Source organism: Ursus americanus, chromosome X (genome assembly GCF_024610735.1).
Source record: "Ursus americanus isolate L20-20 chromosome X, mUrsAme1.1.p, whole genome shotgun sequence".
In the NCBI taxonomy this organism is placed as follows: domain Eukaryota; kingdom Metazoa; phylum Chordata; class Mammalia; order Carnivora; family Ursidae; genus Ursus; species Ursus americanus.
Window position 1 is genome coordinate 73564082 of NC_142164.1, and position 17218 is coordinate 73581299.

Here is a 17218-nt window from a genome sequence, read left to right on the forward strand (position 1 = left end):
ACTCACAGATGGCACCCGCGAGAGAGCGGACTGAGACCAGTGAGCCGGGAGCTCATGCCACCAGGCATCTCGCAGAACACCGGAATCCCAGTGCACTCACTGGATCCAGACTGAGACTGGGAGCTCCCTGAGTGCACGCGGGGCAGCGGGCAGGCCACCTGCACGAGGGAGCGGGCGGACTCGCGGTGGGAACCCGCGAAACAGCAGACTGAGACCCTGAACCGGGTGCGCCCGCCACCAGACTTCTCACAGAACTCCGGAATCCCAGTGTGCTTACCAGAAATAGACTGAGACCTGGAGATCCGGGAGCACGCAGGGGCAGCTGGTGGCTGCCAGCTTTAGAAACACAAAGGACAGAGACACGCAGGCCCTGGAAGTGAGGGCAGGGATGCCGGGTGTGGGGCGCACATCCCGGGACGCTGCAGGGTTGAGCAGCACCAACTGTAACGGAGTTAAAGTGGCCAGAACATCAGTGGAGAATGGGCCGCAATCCCTCTGTTCTGAGACAGAGGCTGGGATTCGGTTCCTGCTGCTCTCTCAGAAGAGGCACAGCAAACTGCCAGGGAAAGCCACCAGAGAACAAAAGCCTGGAAATACCGGCTCACAGTGTGCCCATCCCCATCCCCGCTCACAGGAGACATGGAGACTCTACCCAAACAGGGTTGCCTGAGTACCGGCTTGGCAGGCCCATCCCCCAGAACACAGAAGGCAGGCTGAAAAATCAAGAAGCCCACAACCCGGGGCACCTGGATGGCACAGTCACTGAGCGCCTGTCTTCGGCTTAGGGCGTGATCCCTGCGTTCCGGAAAGGAGTCCCTCATCGGGCTCCCCTGCTGGGAGCCTACTTCTTCCTCTCCCACTCCCCTGCTTCTGTTCCCGTTCTTGCTGACTGTCTGTCTCTCTCTCTCAGATAAATAAATAAATAAAATCTTTAAAGAAGAAGCCCACATCCCCAAGTTCCCTATAAAACAAGGGGCATGGCCTGGGACCAAGTCAATAATTTGGGCTCTGGACAACCCTGAAACCTCTCCTCATCAGAATGACAAGAAGGAGAAGCCCCCCACCCCAGCGAAGAAAAGACAGAGAGTCTGTGGCCTCTGCCAGAGAAATAATGGATATGGATGCAACCAAATTATCAGAAATGGAATTCAGAGTAATGATGGTCAAAATGATGAGTAGAATTGAAAAAAGTATTAATGAAAAGGTTACTGAGAATATAGAATCCCTAAGGACAGAAATTAGAGCGAATCTGACAGAAATTAAAAATTCTATGAGCCAAATGCAGCCAAAACTAGAGGCTCTGATGCCCAGGGTCACCGAAGCAGAGGAACATGTTAGTGAATTGGAGGATGGGTTAATAGAGAAAAAACAAAAATAGAAGCTGGTCTTAAAAAAATCCACACCCACGAATGTAGGTTACGGGAGATTACTGACTGTATGAAATGATCCTATGTTAGAATCATCGGCATCCCCGAGGGGGTGGAGAAAAACGGAGGTCTAGAAGAGATATTTGAACAAATTGTAGCTGAAAACTTCCCTAATCTAGCGAGGGAAACAAACATTCGTGTCCAGAGGAAGAGAAGACCCCTCCGAAGCTCAACCACGACAAACCTATGCCACGTCACGTCATAGTGCATTTCGCAAATATTAAATCCAAGGATACAGTATTGAAAGTGGCCAGGGCAAAGAAATTTCTCACGTACCAAGACAAAGGCATCAGAATTACGTCAGACCTATCTACACAGACCTGGAATGAGAGAAAGGGTTGGGGGAGCATTTTTAAAGCTGTTTCAGAGAAAAACATGCAGCCAAGGATCCTTTATCCAGCAAGGCTGTCATTCAGAATAGATGGAGAAATAAAGACATTTCAGAATCGCCAGTCATTAACCAATTTCGTAACAACTACATCAGCCCTACAGGAGATATTAAGGGGGGTTCTATAAAGGTAAAAAGGCCCCAAGAGCGATACAGAACAGAAAGTCACAACCAATACAAACAAAGACTTTACTGGCAACATGGCATCATTAAAATCATATCTCTCAGTATTCAGTCTCAATGTGAATGGCTTAAATGCTCCCATAATGCCAAAGGGTTGCAGATTGGATAAAAAGAAATGACCCATCCATTTGCTGTCTACAAGAGACTCATTTCGAATCCAAAGATGCATTCAGACTGAGAGTTAGGGGATGGAGTACCATCTTTCATGCAAATGGACCTCAAAAGAAAGCTGGGGTAGCAATTCTCATATCAGATACATTGGATTTTAAACTAGAGACTATAGTTAGAGACGAAGAAGGGCACTATATTATTCTTAAGGGAAGTATTCAACAAGTGGATATGACAATTATAAATATATATGCCCCCAACAGGGGAGCAGCAAGATACAAAAGCCAACTCTTAACCAGAATAAAGAGAAATATAGATAAAAATACATTAATATTAGGGGACCTCAACACTCCACTATCAGAAATAGACAGAACACCCTAGCAAAAAATAAGCAAGGAATCAAAGGCTTTGAATGCCACACTTGACGAGTTGGACCTCATAGATATCTATAGAACGCTATACCCCAGAACCAAAGAATACTCATTCTATTCTAATGCCCATGGAACATTCTCAAGAATAGACCATGTTCTGAGACACAAAACAGATCTCAACTGATACCAAAAGATTGAAATTATCCCCTGCATATTCTCAGACCACAATGCTCTGAAATTGGAACTCAACCACAAGGAAAAATTTGGAAGAAACTGAAACTCTTGGGGACTAAGAACCATCCTGCTCAGGAATGACTTGATAAACCAGGAAATCAAAAATCAACTTAAACAATTTATGGAGACCAACGAGAATGAGAACACAATGGTCCAAAACCTATGGGATACTGCAAAGGCAGTCCTAGGGGGGAAATACATAGCCATCCAAGCCTCACTCAAAAGAATAGAAAAATCTAAAATGCAGTTTTTATATTCTCACCTCAATAAGCTGGAACAGCAGCAGAGGGGCAGGCCTAGTCCACGCACGAGGAAGCAGTTGACCAAAATTAGAGCAGAAATCAATCAATCAGAAACCAGAAGTACAATAGAGCAGATCAACAAGACTAGAAGCTGGTTCTTTGAGAAAATCAATAAAATTGACAGACCACTGGCAAGACTTATCCAAAAGAAAAGAGACAGGACCCAAATTATTAAAATTATGAATGAAAAGGAGAGGTCACGACCAACACCATTGAAATTGGAAGGACTATTAGAAATTTTTATTGACAGCTATATGCCAACAAAAAAAGCAATCTGGAAGAGATGGAATCCTTCCTGGAAACCTATAAACTACCAAGATTGAAACAGGAAGAAAATGATTTCTTAAACAGGCCAATTAATTATGAAGAAATTGAGTCAGTGATAAACAACCTTCCAAATAACAAAACTCCAGGCCCGGACGGTTTTCCTGGGGAATTCTACCAAACATTCAAAGGAGAAATAATACCTATTCTCCTAAAGCTATTCCAAAAAATAGAAACAGAAGGAAAGCTACGAAACTCATTCTATGAGGCCAATATTACCTTAATCCCCAAACCAGGCAAAGACCCCATCAAAAAGGAGAATTACAGACCGATTTCCCTAATGAATATGGACGCCAAAATCCTCAACAAGATACTTGCTAATAGAATCCAACAGTACATTAAAAGGATTATCCATCACGATCAAGTGGGATTCATACCTGGGATGCAAGCGTGGTTCCATATTTGCAAATCAATCAGCGTGATACATCATATCAACAAGAAAAGACTCAGGAACCATATGATCCTCTCAATTGATGCTGAAAAAGCATTTGACAAAATACAGCATCCTTTCCTGATTAAAACCCTTCAGATTGTAGGAATAGAGGGTACATATCTCAATCTCATAAAAGCCATCTATGAAAAGCCTACTGCAAATATTATTCTCAATGGGGAAAAGCTGGAAGCCTTTCCCTTAAGATCAGGAACTTGACAAGGATGCCCACTCTAGCCACTATTATTCAACATAGTACTAGAAGTCCTTGCAACAGCAATCAGACGACAAAAAGGGATCAAAGTTATCCAAATTGGCAAGGAAGAAGTCAAAATGTCTCTCTTCGCAGATGACATGATACTCTATATGGAAAACCCAAAAGAAGCCACTCCCAAACTATTAGAAGTTATAGAGCAATTCAGTAATGTGGCGGGATACAAAATCAATGCTCAGATATCAGTTGCATTTCTGTACACGAATAACGAGAACGAAGAAAGAGAAATTAGGGAATCCATCCCATTTACAATAGCACCAAAAACCATATGTTACCTTTTAATTAACTTAACTGAGGCGCAAATGACCTATATTCTAGAAACTATAAATCACTCTTGAAAGACATTGAGGAAGACACAAAAAGATGGAAAATATTCCATGCTCATGGATCGGAAGAATTAACATAGTTAAAATGTTCATGCTACCCAGAGCAATCTACACTTTCAATGCTATCCCGATCAAAATACCGAGGACACTTTTCAAAGAACTGGAACAAATTGTCCTTAAATTTGTATGGAAACAGAAAAGGCCCCGAATCTCCAAGGAACTGCTGAAAAGGAAAAACAAAGCTGGGGGCAACACAATGCCAGATTTTGAGCTGTACTACAAAGCTGTCATCACAAAGACAGCATGGTACTGGCACAAAAACAGACACATAGACCAATGGAACAGAATAGAGAGCCCAGAAATGGACCCTCGGCTCTTTGGGCAACTAATATTTGATGAAGCAGGAAAAAACATCCGGTGGGAAAAAGACAGTCTCTTCAATAAATGGTGCTGGGAAAATTGGACAGCTACATGCAAAAGAATGAAACTTGACCACTCTCTCACACCACACACAAAAATAAACTCCAAATGGATGAAAGACCTCGATGTGAGACAGGAATCCATCAAAATTCTAGAGGAGAACATAGACAGCAACCTCTATGACATCGGCCAAAGCAACCTTTTTCATGACACATCCCCAAAGGCAAGAGAAACAAAAGAAAAAATGAACTTATGGGACTTCGTCAAGATTAAAAGCTTCTGCACAGCCAAGGAAACAGTCAAAAAAACTAAAAGACAGCCCACGGAATGGGAGAATATATTTGCAAATGACACTACAGATAAAAGACTGGTATCCAAGATCTACAAAGAACTTCTCAAACTCAATACACGAGAAACAAATACACAAATCAAAAAATGGGCTGAAGATATGAACAGACACTTTTCCAATGAAGACATAGAAATGGCTAACAGACACATGAAAAAATGTTCAAAATCATTAGCCATCAGGGAAATTCAAATCAAAACCACACTGAGATAGCACCTTATGCCAGTTAGAATGGCAAAAATAGGCAAGGCAAGAAACAACAATTGCTGGAGAGGATGTGGAGAAAGGGGATCCCTTCTACATTGTTGGTGGGAATGCAAGTTGGTCCAGCCACTCTGGGAAACAGTGTGGAAGTCCCTTAAAAAGTTAAAAATTGAGCTACCCTGTGACCCAGCCATTGCACTACTGGGTGTTTACCCCAAAGATACAGGCGTAGTGAAGAGAAGGGCCATATGCACCCCAATGTTCATAGCAGCATTGTGCACAATAGCTAAATCGTGGAAGGAGCCGAGATGCCCTTCAACAGATGACTGGATTAAGAAGTTGTGGTCCATATATACAATGGAATATTACTCAGCCATCAGAAAGAACGAGTTCTCAACATTTGCTGCAACATGGACAGAATGGAGGAGATAATGCTAAGTGAAATAAGTCAAGCAGAGAAAGACAACTATCATATGATTTCTCTCGTCTATGGAACATAAGAACTAGGATGATCAGTAGGGGAAGAAAGGGATAAAGAAAGGGGGGGTAATCAGAAGGGGGAATGAAACATGAGAGACTATGGACTATGAGAAACAAACTGAGCGCCTCAGAGGGGAGGGGGGTGGGGGAATGGGATAGACCGGTGATGGGTAGTAAGGAGGGCATGTATTGCATGGTTTTCTGGGTGTTATATGCAACTAATGAATCATCGAGCCTTACATCAGAAACCGGGGATGTACTGTATGGTGACTAACATAAAAAATAAAAAATCATTAAAAAATATTTTTATTGATTTATTTGAGAGAGTGCAAGAGCAACAGCACAAGCAGGGGGAGCAGCAGAGGGAGAGGGAGAATGTGGGGCTCAATCCTAGGACTCCAGGATCGTGACCTGAGCTGAAGGAAGACATTTAACAGACTGAGCCACCCAGGTGCCCTTAGCACTTATCTTTATGATCATTGTTTTGAATTCTAGTTCTGACATCTCACTTAAATCCTTATTGATTAAATTTGGCAGTGAGTACTGCCTCTTTTTCTCTTTTTTCAGGGTGTGTTCTTCCTTATTGTCATTAGGTCCTGAGAAGAATAGATGAGAGAACAAAATATAAATATAGCAAGAACAACAGAAAAAATATACACTAAACAAATCAGAAGAGATCAGAGACCATAACAGAAAAAAAAAGAAGGAAAAAAGAAAGAATAAAATCAAACAGGTGAACAGAACAGAACAATAAACTAGATCCTGAACATATTTTGGTCTGTTTGTTAGAAGTGACTAGATCCCAAAATTGTAAATAAATAAAAACTTATACAAAAATAAAATTGAATACAATGAAAGGAAAGCAAAAATGAAATATATAATATATATAAATGTATATAATATATATAAATGTAAATATATATATTTGTATATATACATATATAAATGTAAAATGTGTATTTATATAAATGTATAATGTGTGTATATATAAATGTAATTTGTATTATATATATAAATGTATATATGTATATATAAATGTATACAATATATAAAAATGTAAAATGTATATATAAATGTAAAAATGAAAATTAAAAAAAGACTTAAGAAAGGGTTGATAAAATTAAAAAAATATATAAATGTAAATATATATATTTGTATATATGTATATATAAAATGTAAAATATATATATGTAATTTGTATATATCAACATGTATATATGTATATATATAAATGTATACAATATATATAAATGTAAAATATGTATATATATATATATGTAAAAATGAAAATTAAAAAAGACTTTAAAAAAAAGTTGATAAAATAAAAACTTAGTGGAAAAGGAAATAGAAAATTAAACTGAAAGACTGAAGAACCATGAGAAAATAACCATGTTTTCTATACACTATTTTTCCCTAGCACTGGAGTTTTGTATTTCTGTATGATTGGTAAACCTGATATTAGCCAGATGTTAATATTGGTTGTCTGGAGGAAGGGTCCATTGCGCTGATTTTCAGATGTCTTTGCTTAGGGTGCCAGGCTCAGTGTAAGCAGTTCCAGACTGTTCTATGTGGTTTTTTTTCCTCTTGTGATTCAGGTCAAATTTCAAAGCATTTGGTCTGAAATATGTAGGGAATAATCCCAATCATTTGATGTCTGTTGAGACCTGATTTTTTGAGTCAGTATGCGATTTATTCTGGAGAAAGTTTCATGTGCACTCAACAAGAATGTGTATTCTGTTGTTTTAGGATGGAATGTTCTGTATATATCTCTGACGTCCATCTTGTCCAGTGTGTCATTCAAAGCCCTCTTCTCCTTGTCGATCTTCTGCTTAGTTGACCTGCATGTTGCTATGAGTGGGGTGTTTAACTCCCCTACTATTGCTGCATTATTATCTATGTATTTCTTTAATTTGGTTATTAATTGGTGGATATAATTGGCAGCTCCCAAATTAGGAGTGTATATATTTGTAATCGTTAGATCTTCTTGTTGAGTAGATACCTTTAAGTAAGATATGGTGTCTGTCTTCATCTCTTACTACAGTCTTTGGTTTATTTTTTTTAATTTTTATTTATTATTTGTTTATTTTTTCATACGTCTCTTCTTTTTTTTTATATTTTTTATTATGTTATGTTAGTCACCATACAGTATATCCTTAGTTTTTGATGTAATGTTCCATGATTCATTATTTGCATATAACACTCAGTGCACCATGCAATATGTGCCCTCCTTAATACCCATCACTGGCCTATCCCAATCCCCAGCCCTCCTCCCCTCTGAAGCCCTCAGTTTGTAAATCTAATTTGTTTAATATGAGGATTCCTACCCCAGCTTTCTTTTGAGGTTCATTAGTATGGTCAATGATTTTCCACACCCTCACTTTCAGTCTTGAGCTGCCTTTATGTCTGAAGTGAGTCTCTTGCAGAGAGCATATTGATGGGTTTTGATTTTTTTTTTGATGTTAAGTTTCTTTTTTATTATTATGTTCAGTTGGCAAGCATATAGTACATCGTAAGTTTTTGATGTACTGTTCAATGATTCATTAATCACATGTAACAGCCAGTGCTCCTCACAAGTCATGCCCTCCTTAATAGCCATCACCCAGTTACCTCATCCCCCCAACCCCCTCCCTGCTGTAAACTTTAGTGTGTCTCCCAGAGTCCAGAGTCTCTCGTGGTTTGTCTCCCTCTCTGATTTCTTCCCAATTGGTTTGCGCTCCCTTCCCCTGTGGTCCTCCAATCTATTCCTTATGTTCCACATATGAGTGAAACCATAAGATAATTGTCTTTTTCTGTTTGACTTATTTCACTTAGCATAATCCCCACCAGTTCTATCAAGGTCGATGCAAATGGTGGGGATGCATCCTTGATGAATTGATGGCTGAGTAATATTCCACTGTGTATATGTAATACATCTTCTTGACCCATTCATCTGTTGAAGGGCATTTTGGATCCTTCCACAGTGTGACTATTGTGGACAATTCTGGTGTGAATATTGGGGTGCAAGTGCCCCTTCATTTCACTACAACTGTATCTTTGGGGTAAATACTTAGTAGTGTAATCACTGGGTGGTAAGGTAGGTCTATTTTTAACATCTTGAGGAATCTCCATACTGTTTTCCAGAATGGTTGTACCAGGTTGTATTCTGACCAACAGTGTAAGAGCGTTCCCCTTTCTCCACATCCTTGCCAACACTTGTTTCCTGTCTTGTTAATTTTGGACATTTCAATGGGTGTAAGGCTGTATCTCACTGTGATTTTGATTTGTATTTCCTTAATTGCTGGTGATCTTGAACAATTTTTCATATATCTATTAGTCATTTGTGTTTCTTCTTTGGAGAAGTGTCTGTTCATGTCTTCTGCTCATTTCTTGACTAGATTATTTGTTCTTTGGGTGTTGAGTTTGATAAGTTCCTTATAGATCTTGGATACCAGCCCTTTATCTGAAATGCGATTTGCCAATACCTTCTCATATTCCATGGATTGCCTCTTACTTTTGTTGAATGTTTCTTTGTTGTGGAGAATCTTTATCTTGATGAAGTCCCAAAAGTTCATTTTTGCTTTTGTTTCCTGTGCCTTTATTTTTTTTATTTCTTTTAATAATAACTTTTATTTCATATGTTAGTAATGATACAGTATATCCTTAGTTTTTGATCTAAGGTTCCATGATTCATTATTTGCACATAAAACCCAGTGCACCATGCAATTCATTCCCTCCTTAATACCTAGCACTTGCCTAAAACAATCCCCCAACCTCATCCACCCTGAAGCCCCCAGTTAGTCTCCCAGAGTCCACAGTCTTTCATAGTTCATTCCCCCTTCTGTTTACGTCCCTTCATTCTTCCCTTCCTTCTCCTACCGATCTTTCTATTTCTTATGCTCCATAAATGACTGAAAAGATATGATAATTGTCTTTCTATCTTGACTTATTTCACGTATTTATCTCCTACAGTCCCTTCCATGTTGCTGAAAATCTTGAGAAATCGTTCTTTTTGATGGCTGAGTAATATTCCATTGTATATATGGACCACATCGTTTTAATCCATTCGTCTGTTGAAGGGCATCTTGGCTCTTTCCACAATTCAGCTATTGTGGACAATTCTGCTATGAACATTGGGGTGCATATGGTCCTTCTCTTCACTACATCTGTATCTTTGGGGTAAATACCCAGTAGTACAATTGCTGGATCATAGGGTAGCTCAATTTTGAACTTTTTAAGGGACTTCCACACTGTTTTCCAAAGTGGCTGTACCAACTGCATTCCTACCAACAGTGTAAGAGGGATCCCCTTTCTCCACATCCTCTCCAACATTTGCTGTTTCCTGCCTGGTCAATTTTTGCCATTCTAACTAGTGTATGGTGGTATCTCAATGTGGTTTTGATTTGAATTTCACTGATGGCAAGTGATTTTGAACATTTTTTCATGTGTCTGTTAGCCATTTGTATGTCTTCATTGGAAAAGTGTCTGTTCCTATCTTCTGCCCATTTTATGATTTCTTTGTTTGTTTCTTGTGTATCGAGCTAGAGAAGTTCTTTATTTTAGTAATTTTTTATTATATGATGTTAACCACCATACAGTACATCCCTAGTTTTTGATGTAAAGTTCAATGATTCATTGCTTGCGCATAACACCAAGTGATCCATGCAATACGTGCCCTCCTTAGTACCCATCAGAAGCCTATGCCATTCCCCCACCCTCTCCCCTCTGAAGCCCGCAGTTGGTTTCCCAGAGTCCATAGTCTCTCGTGGTTCATTCCCCCTTCTGTTTACCCCCCCCTTCCCTTTCTTCTCCTACCGATCTTCCTACTTCTTATGTTCCATAAATGAGTGAAACCATATGATAATTGTCTTTCTCTGCTTGACTTATTTCACTTAGCATTGTCTCCTACAGTCCCATCCATGTTGCTGCAAATCTAGAAAAATTGTTCTTTTTGATGGCTGAGTAATATTCCATGGTATCTATGGACCAAATCTTCTTAATCCAGTCCTCTGTTGAAGGACATCTCGGCTCCTTCCACGATTTATATATTGTGGAAAATGCTGCTATGAACATGGGGGTGAATATGGCCCTTCTCTTCACTACGTCTGTATCTTTGGGGTAAATACCCAGTAGTGCCATGGCTGGATCATAACGTAGCTTAATTTTTAACTTTTTAAGGGACCCCCACACTGTTTTCCAGAGTGGCTGTACCAACTTGCATTCCCACCAACAATGTAGAAGGGATCCCCTTTCTCCACATCCTCTCCAACACTTGTTGTTTCCTGCCTTGTCAATTTTTGTCATTCTAACTGGCTTAAGGTGGTATCTCAGTGTGGTTTTGATTTGAATTTCACTGATGGCTAATGATTTTGAACATTTTTTCATGTGTCTGTTAGCCATTTGTATGTCATCATTGGAAAAGTGTCTGTTCCTATCTTCTGCCCATTTTATGATTTCTTTGTTTGTTTCTTGTGTATTGAGTTTGAGAAGCTCTTTGTAGATCTTGGATACCAGTCTTTTATCTGTAGTGTCATTTGCAAATATATTCTCCCATTCCATGGGCTGCCTCTTAGTTTTTTTGACTGTTTCCTTGGCTCTGCAGAAGCTTTTGATCTTGATGAAGTCCCACAAGTTCATTTTATCTTTTGTTTCTCTTGCCTTTGGAGATGTGTCATGAAAAAAGTTGCTGTGGCCGATGTCAAAGAGGCTGCAGCCTATGTTCTCCTCTATGATTTTGATGGATTCCTGTCTCACATTGAGGTCTTTCAACCATTTGGAGTTTATCTTTGTGTGTGGTGTGAGAGAGTGGTCAAGTTTCATTCTTTTGCTTGTAGGTGTGCAATTTTCCAGCACCATTTATTGAAGAGACTGTCTTTTTTCCACCAGATGTTTTTTCCTGCTTTGTCAGTGATAAGTTGCCCAAAGAGCCGAGGGTCCATTTTTGGGTTCTCTCTTCTGTTCCATTGATATGTGTCTGTTTTTGTGCTAGTACCATGCTGTCTTTGTCATCACAGCTTTGTAGTACAGCATTAAATCCGGCTATGTGGTGCCCCAGCTTTGTTTTTCCTTTTCAACAATTCCTTGGCTATTCGGGGCCTTTTCTGGTTCCATACAAATTTCATGGCTGTTTGTTCCAGTTCTTTAAAAAATGTCATTGGTATTTTGATCACGATGGCATTTAAAATGTAGATTGCTCTGGGAAGCAGAGACATTTTAACTATGTTAATTCCTCCAATCCATGAGCATGGAAAATTTTTCCACCTTTTTGTGCCTTCTTCATAGTCTTTCAAGAGTGATTTGTAGTTTCTAGAATATAGATCCTTTACATCTCTGGCTAAGTTAATTCCAAGATAACATGATTTTTGGTGCTATGATAAATAGACTGGATTCCCTAATTTTTCTTTCTTCAGTCTCATTGTTCATGTATAGAAATGCAACTGATTTGTGAGCATTGATTTTGTATCCCGTCACCTTACCGAATTACTCCATATGTTCTAGTAGTTTGGGAGTGGAGTCTTTTGCGTTTTCTATGTCATCTTGGAAGAGAGAGAGTTTGACTTCTTCTTTGCCAATTTGGATACCTTTTATCCCTTTTTGTTGTCTGATTGCTGTTGCAAGAACTTCTAGTACTATGATGAATAATAATGGCAAGACTGGGCATCCTTGTTGTGTTCCTGATCTTTAGGGAAAGGCTTTCAGCTTTTTCCCATTGAAAATGATATTCACTGTAGGCTTTTCATAGATGGTTTTTACGAAATTGAGAAATGTACCCTCTATCCCTACACTCTGAAGGGTTTTAATCAGGAAAGGATGCTGTATTTTGTCAAATGCTTTTTCTGCATCAATTGAGAAGATCATATGGTTCCTGAGTCTTTTCTTGTTGATATGATCTATCACAGTGATCTATTTGCAAAAGTTGAACCACCCTTACATCCCAGGGATGAATCCCACTTGGTCCTGATGGATAATCCTTTTAATGTACTCTTGGATCCTATTAGCTAGGATCTTGTTGAGAATTTTGTTGTCCATATTCATCAGGGATATCAGTCTGTAATTCTCCTTTTTTTAGTAACATTTTTTATTTTATTATGTTGGTCACCATAAAGTATATCCCTAGTTTTTTTTTTAAGATTTTATTTATTTATTTGACAGAGATAGAGACAGCCAGCGAGAGAGGGAACACAGGCAGAGGGAGTGAGAGAGGAAGAAGCAGGCTCATAGCAGAGGAGCCTGATGTGGGGCTCGATCCCACAACGCCGGGATCACACCCTGAGCTGAAGGCAGACGCTTAACCACTGTGCCACCCAGGCGCCCCAGTATATCCCTAGTTTTTGGTGTAAAGTTCCATAATTCATTACTTGCATATAACACCCAGTGCACCATGCAATATGTGCCCTCCTTGATATGCATCACCAGCCTTTCCCATTCCCCCATCCCCTCTCCTCTGACGCCCTCAGTTTGTTTCCCAGAGTCCATAGTCTCTCATGGATAATTCCCCCTTCTGTTTACCCCCCCTTTCTTCTTCCCCTTCTTCTCCTACTGATCTTCCTACTTCTTATGTTCCATGAAGGGTGGCGCACCTGTCATCCCAGCTACTCAGGAGGCTGAGGCAGGAGGATTGCTTGAGCCCAGGAGTTCTGGGCTGTAGTTCGCTTTCCCAATCGGGTGTCTGCACTAATTTCGGCATCAATATGATGACCTCCAGGGAGCGGAGATGACCAGGTTGCCTAAGGAGGGGTGAATCTGCCCAGGTTGGAAATGAAGCAGGTCAAAACTCTTGTGCTGATCTGTAATTCTCCTTTTTTGATGGGGTCTTTGCCTGGTTTGGGAATCAAGGTAATACTGGCCTCATAGAATGAGTTTCATAGTTTTCTTTCTGTTTCTATTTTTTGAAACAGCTTCAGAAGAATAGGTATTATTTCTTCTTTGAATGTTTGGTAGAATTCCCGGGGAAACCGTCAGGCCCTGGGCTCTTGTTTTGGGGGAGGTTTTTGATCACTGCTTCAATCTCTTCATAATTTTTTATAATAATGTTTTTTTATTATATTATGTTAGTCACCATACAGTACATCTCTAGATTCTGATGTAAAGTTCCATGATTCATTACTTGCGTCTAACATCCAGTGCACCATGCAATACATGCCCTCCTTAATACCCATCTTTTCATCAGTCTGTTTAAATAATCAATTTCTTTCTGTTTCAGTCTTGGTAGTTTATAGGTTTCCAGGAAGGTCTCCATCTCTTCCAGATTGCTTAATTTATTGGCATAAATCTGTTGATAAAAGTTTCTAATAATCCTTCCTATTTCATTGGTGTTGGTTGTGACCCCCTTTCATTCATAATTTTATTAATTGGGGTCCTTTCTCTATTCTTTTGAATACATCTGGCCAGTGGCTTATCGTTCTTATTTATTCCTTCGGAGAACCAACTTCTAGTCCTGGTGATCTGCTCTATTGTGCTCCTGGTTTCTAATTCATTGATCTTTGCTCTAATCTTGATCACCCGCCTTCTTGTGAGTGGGATAGGCCTGTTCTTCTGTTTCAGCTTCAGCTTCTTGAGGTGAGAATATAAAAACTGCATTTTAGATTTTTCTATTCTTTTGTGTGAGGCTTGGATGGCTATGTTTTCCCCTTAGGACCACCTTTGCAGTGTCCCATAGGTTTTGGACTGATGTGTTTTCATTTTCATTGGTGTCCAAAAATTGTATAAACTGATTTTTAATTTCTTGGTTTACCCAATGAATCTTGAGCAGGATGGTTCTTAGTTTCCAAGTGTTTGAGTTTCTTCCAAATTTTTCCTTTTGTTTTAGTTCCAGTTTCAAAGCATCGTGGTCTGAGAATATGCAGGGAATAATCTCAGTCTTTTGGTATTGGTTGAGACCTGCTGTGACCCAGTATATGGTCTATTCTGGAGAATGTTCCATGTGCATTAGAAAAGAATGAGTATTCTGTTGTTCTGGGGTGTAGTGTTTTATACATATCTATGAGGTCCATGTGGTCCTGTATGTCATTGAATGCTCTTGTTTCTTTGTTGATTTTCTGCTTAGGTGATCTGTCTATTGCTGAGAGTGGAGTGTTGAGGTCCCCTACGATTAATGTATTATTATCTATATGTCTGTTTATTCTGGTTAAGAGTTGGCTTGTGTATCTAGCTGCTCCCCTGTTGGGGCATAGATATTTATAATTGTCACATCCACTTGTTGGATACATCCTTTAAGAATCATATAGTGTCCCTCTGTATCTCTAACTAGAGCCTTTTGTTTAAAATCCAATCTGTCTGATATAAGAATTGCTACCCCAGCTTTCTTTTGAGGTCCTTTGGCATGAAAAATGGTTTTCCATCCCTTTACTTTCAGTCTGGATCTATCTTTAGGTTCAGATGATTCTCTTGTAGACAGCAAATGGATGGGTCATTTCTTTTTATCCAATCTGCAACCATGTGGTTTTATGGGAACTTTTAGGCCATTCACATTGAGAGTGATTATTGAGAGATATGATTTTAATGATGTCATGTTGCCTGTGAAGTCTTTGTTTCTATAGATTGTAAATTTCTCTTCTGTATCACTCTTGGGGCCTTTTTACTTTTATAACCCCCCCCTTAATATCTCATGTAGGGCTGGTTTGGTGGTTACAAATTCCTTCAGTTTCTGCTGATCCTAGAAGGTCCTTATCTCTCTATCCATTCTGAATGACAGCATTGCTGGCTAAAGGATCCTTGGTTGCATGTTCTTCTCAGAGAGAGCTTTGATAATACCCTGCCAAACTTTCCTAGCCTGCCAGGTCTCTGTCGACAGGTCTGACGTTATTCTGATATTTTTCCCTCTGTATGTAAGGATTTTCTTCCCCCTGGCTGCTTTCAATACTGTATCCTTGGATCTAATATTCACGAATTTCACTATGACATTACTTGGTGTAGGTCTGTTCTCATCAACCTGGGGAAGGGTCCTCTCTGCCTCTTGGACACGAATGCTTGTTTCCTTTGCCAGATTAGGGAAGTTCTCAGCTACAATTTGTTCAAATATCTTTTCAGAACCTCTCCTTCTTCACCCCCTCTGGGATGCTGATGATTCTGACATTGAAACGTTTCATTGAGTCAGTAATCTCCTGTAATCTACATTCTTAAGATTGGATTTTTTTGAGCCAAGTTTCTGTTTTAGCTTTCTCTCCTACCATCCCATCCTCCAATTCACTAATTCGTTCTTCTGTCTCAATTACCCCGACCTTCAGAGCGTCTCATTTAGATTGCATTTGATTCATAGCATTTTTAATTTCTGCCAGATTCACTCTCATTTCCGCCGTTAGAGATTCAATATTCTCATTAATATTTTCATTAATATTTTTTCAAGCCTACACATCATCTTGACCATTGTTACTCGGAACTCCATCTCTGACAATTTGGTTATATCCATATCCATCAGTTCTGTGGCATAGGCCACAGACTCATTAACTTTTCTTTGTTGGGGGGGGGATTTCTCCTCCTCGTCATTCTGATGAGGAGAGGTTGCGGGGATGCCCAGAGACCAAGTTATTGATCAGGACCCAGGCAGTGTTTACTTCTTTTATAGGGACCTTAGGGATGTGGGCTTCTTGATTTTTCAGCCTGCCTTCTGGGGGAGGGGCCTGCCTCGCTGATACTCAGGCAATCCTGCTTGGGTAGAGTCACCCTGTCCCCTGCAAGGGGGGATGGGGATTGGCACAATGTGAGCTGGTATTTCTGGGCTTTTGTTCTCTGGCAGCTTTCCCTGGTGGTTTTCTGGGACTGTTCTCAGAGTCAGAGCAGCAGTGGCCATATACTGGCCTCTGTCTCAGAACAGAGAGTTTGCAGTCCGCTCTCCACTGAGCTCGCTTGGCCACTTTAACTCTGTTTCTGTCAGTGCTGCCAAAAACCCTGCAGCGTCCTGGGTTGTGCTCCCCACAGCCGCTCTCCCAGCCCTCACTTCCAGGCCCAGCACTTCCTTTGTGCTTCTAACACCACCAGCCACCCCCGGTTCTGACATGAGCTCCCAAGCTCCCTGTTTCAGTGTGGTTTGCGTGCGCTCCGGAGTGCCTGTTTTCAGTGTGGTCACGCACGCCCTCCCGAGCTCCCGGTAGCAGTCCGGTTCCAGTGAGAGCTCTTGAGCTTCGGTTTTCAGTCTAGTCGCACGTGTGCTCCCGAGCTCTCAGTTTCAGTCTAGTTGGAGTGTGCGCTCCAGTGCTCCGGTTTTCAGTCTGGTTGCATGCACATTCCCAGACTCACAGTCTCTGTCTGCTCTCTAGCGGATGCTGGTCCACAAGTCCGGCCTGCTCCTCAGTGCAAGTAGACTCTGCTTCCTGGCACCCGAGTGCATCAGCTCCCTCCCCCTTCCGTTTATCTTCTGATATCTGTGCATAGATTCACAGCTCCCTGCTTCATACCTCACTATTCAGCGCTGGAGATGTCCGTTTGT

At 40.4% G+C, this 17218-nt stretch overlaps 1 non-coding gene across 1 annotated transcript; it reads left to right on the forward strand.

Moving 5' to 3' along the window:
• The first annotated feature begins 13354 nt into the window (after window positions 1-13354).
• LOC148106941 (signal recognition particle RNA) lies at window positions 13355-13645 on the forward strand. The gene has a single exon (XR_015723511.1).
• Window positions 13646-17218: the final 3573 nt, after the last annotated feature.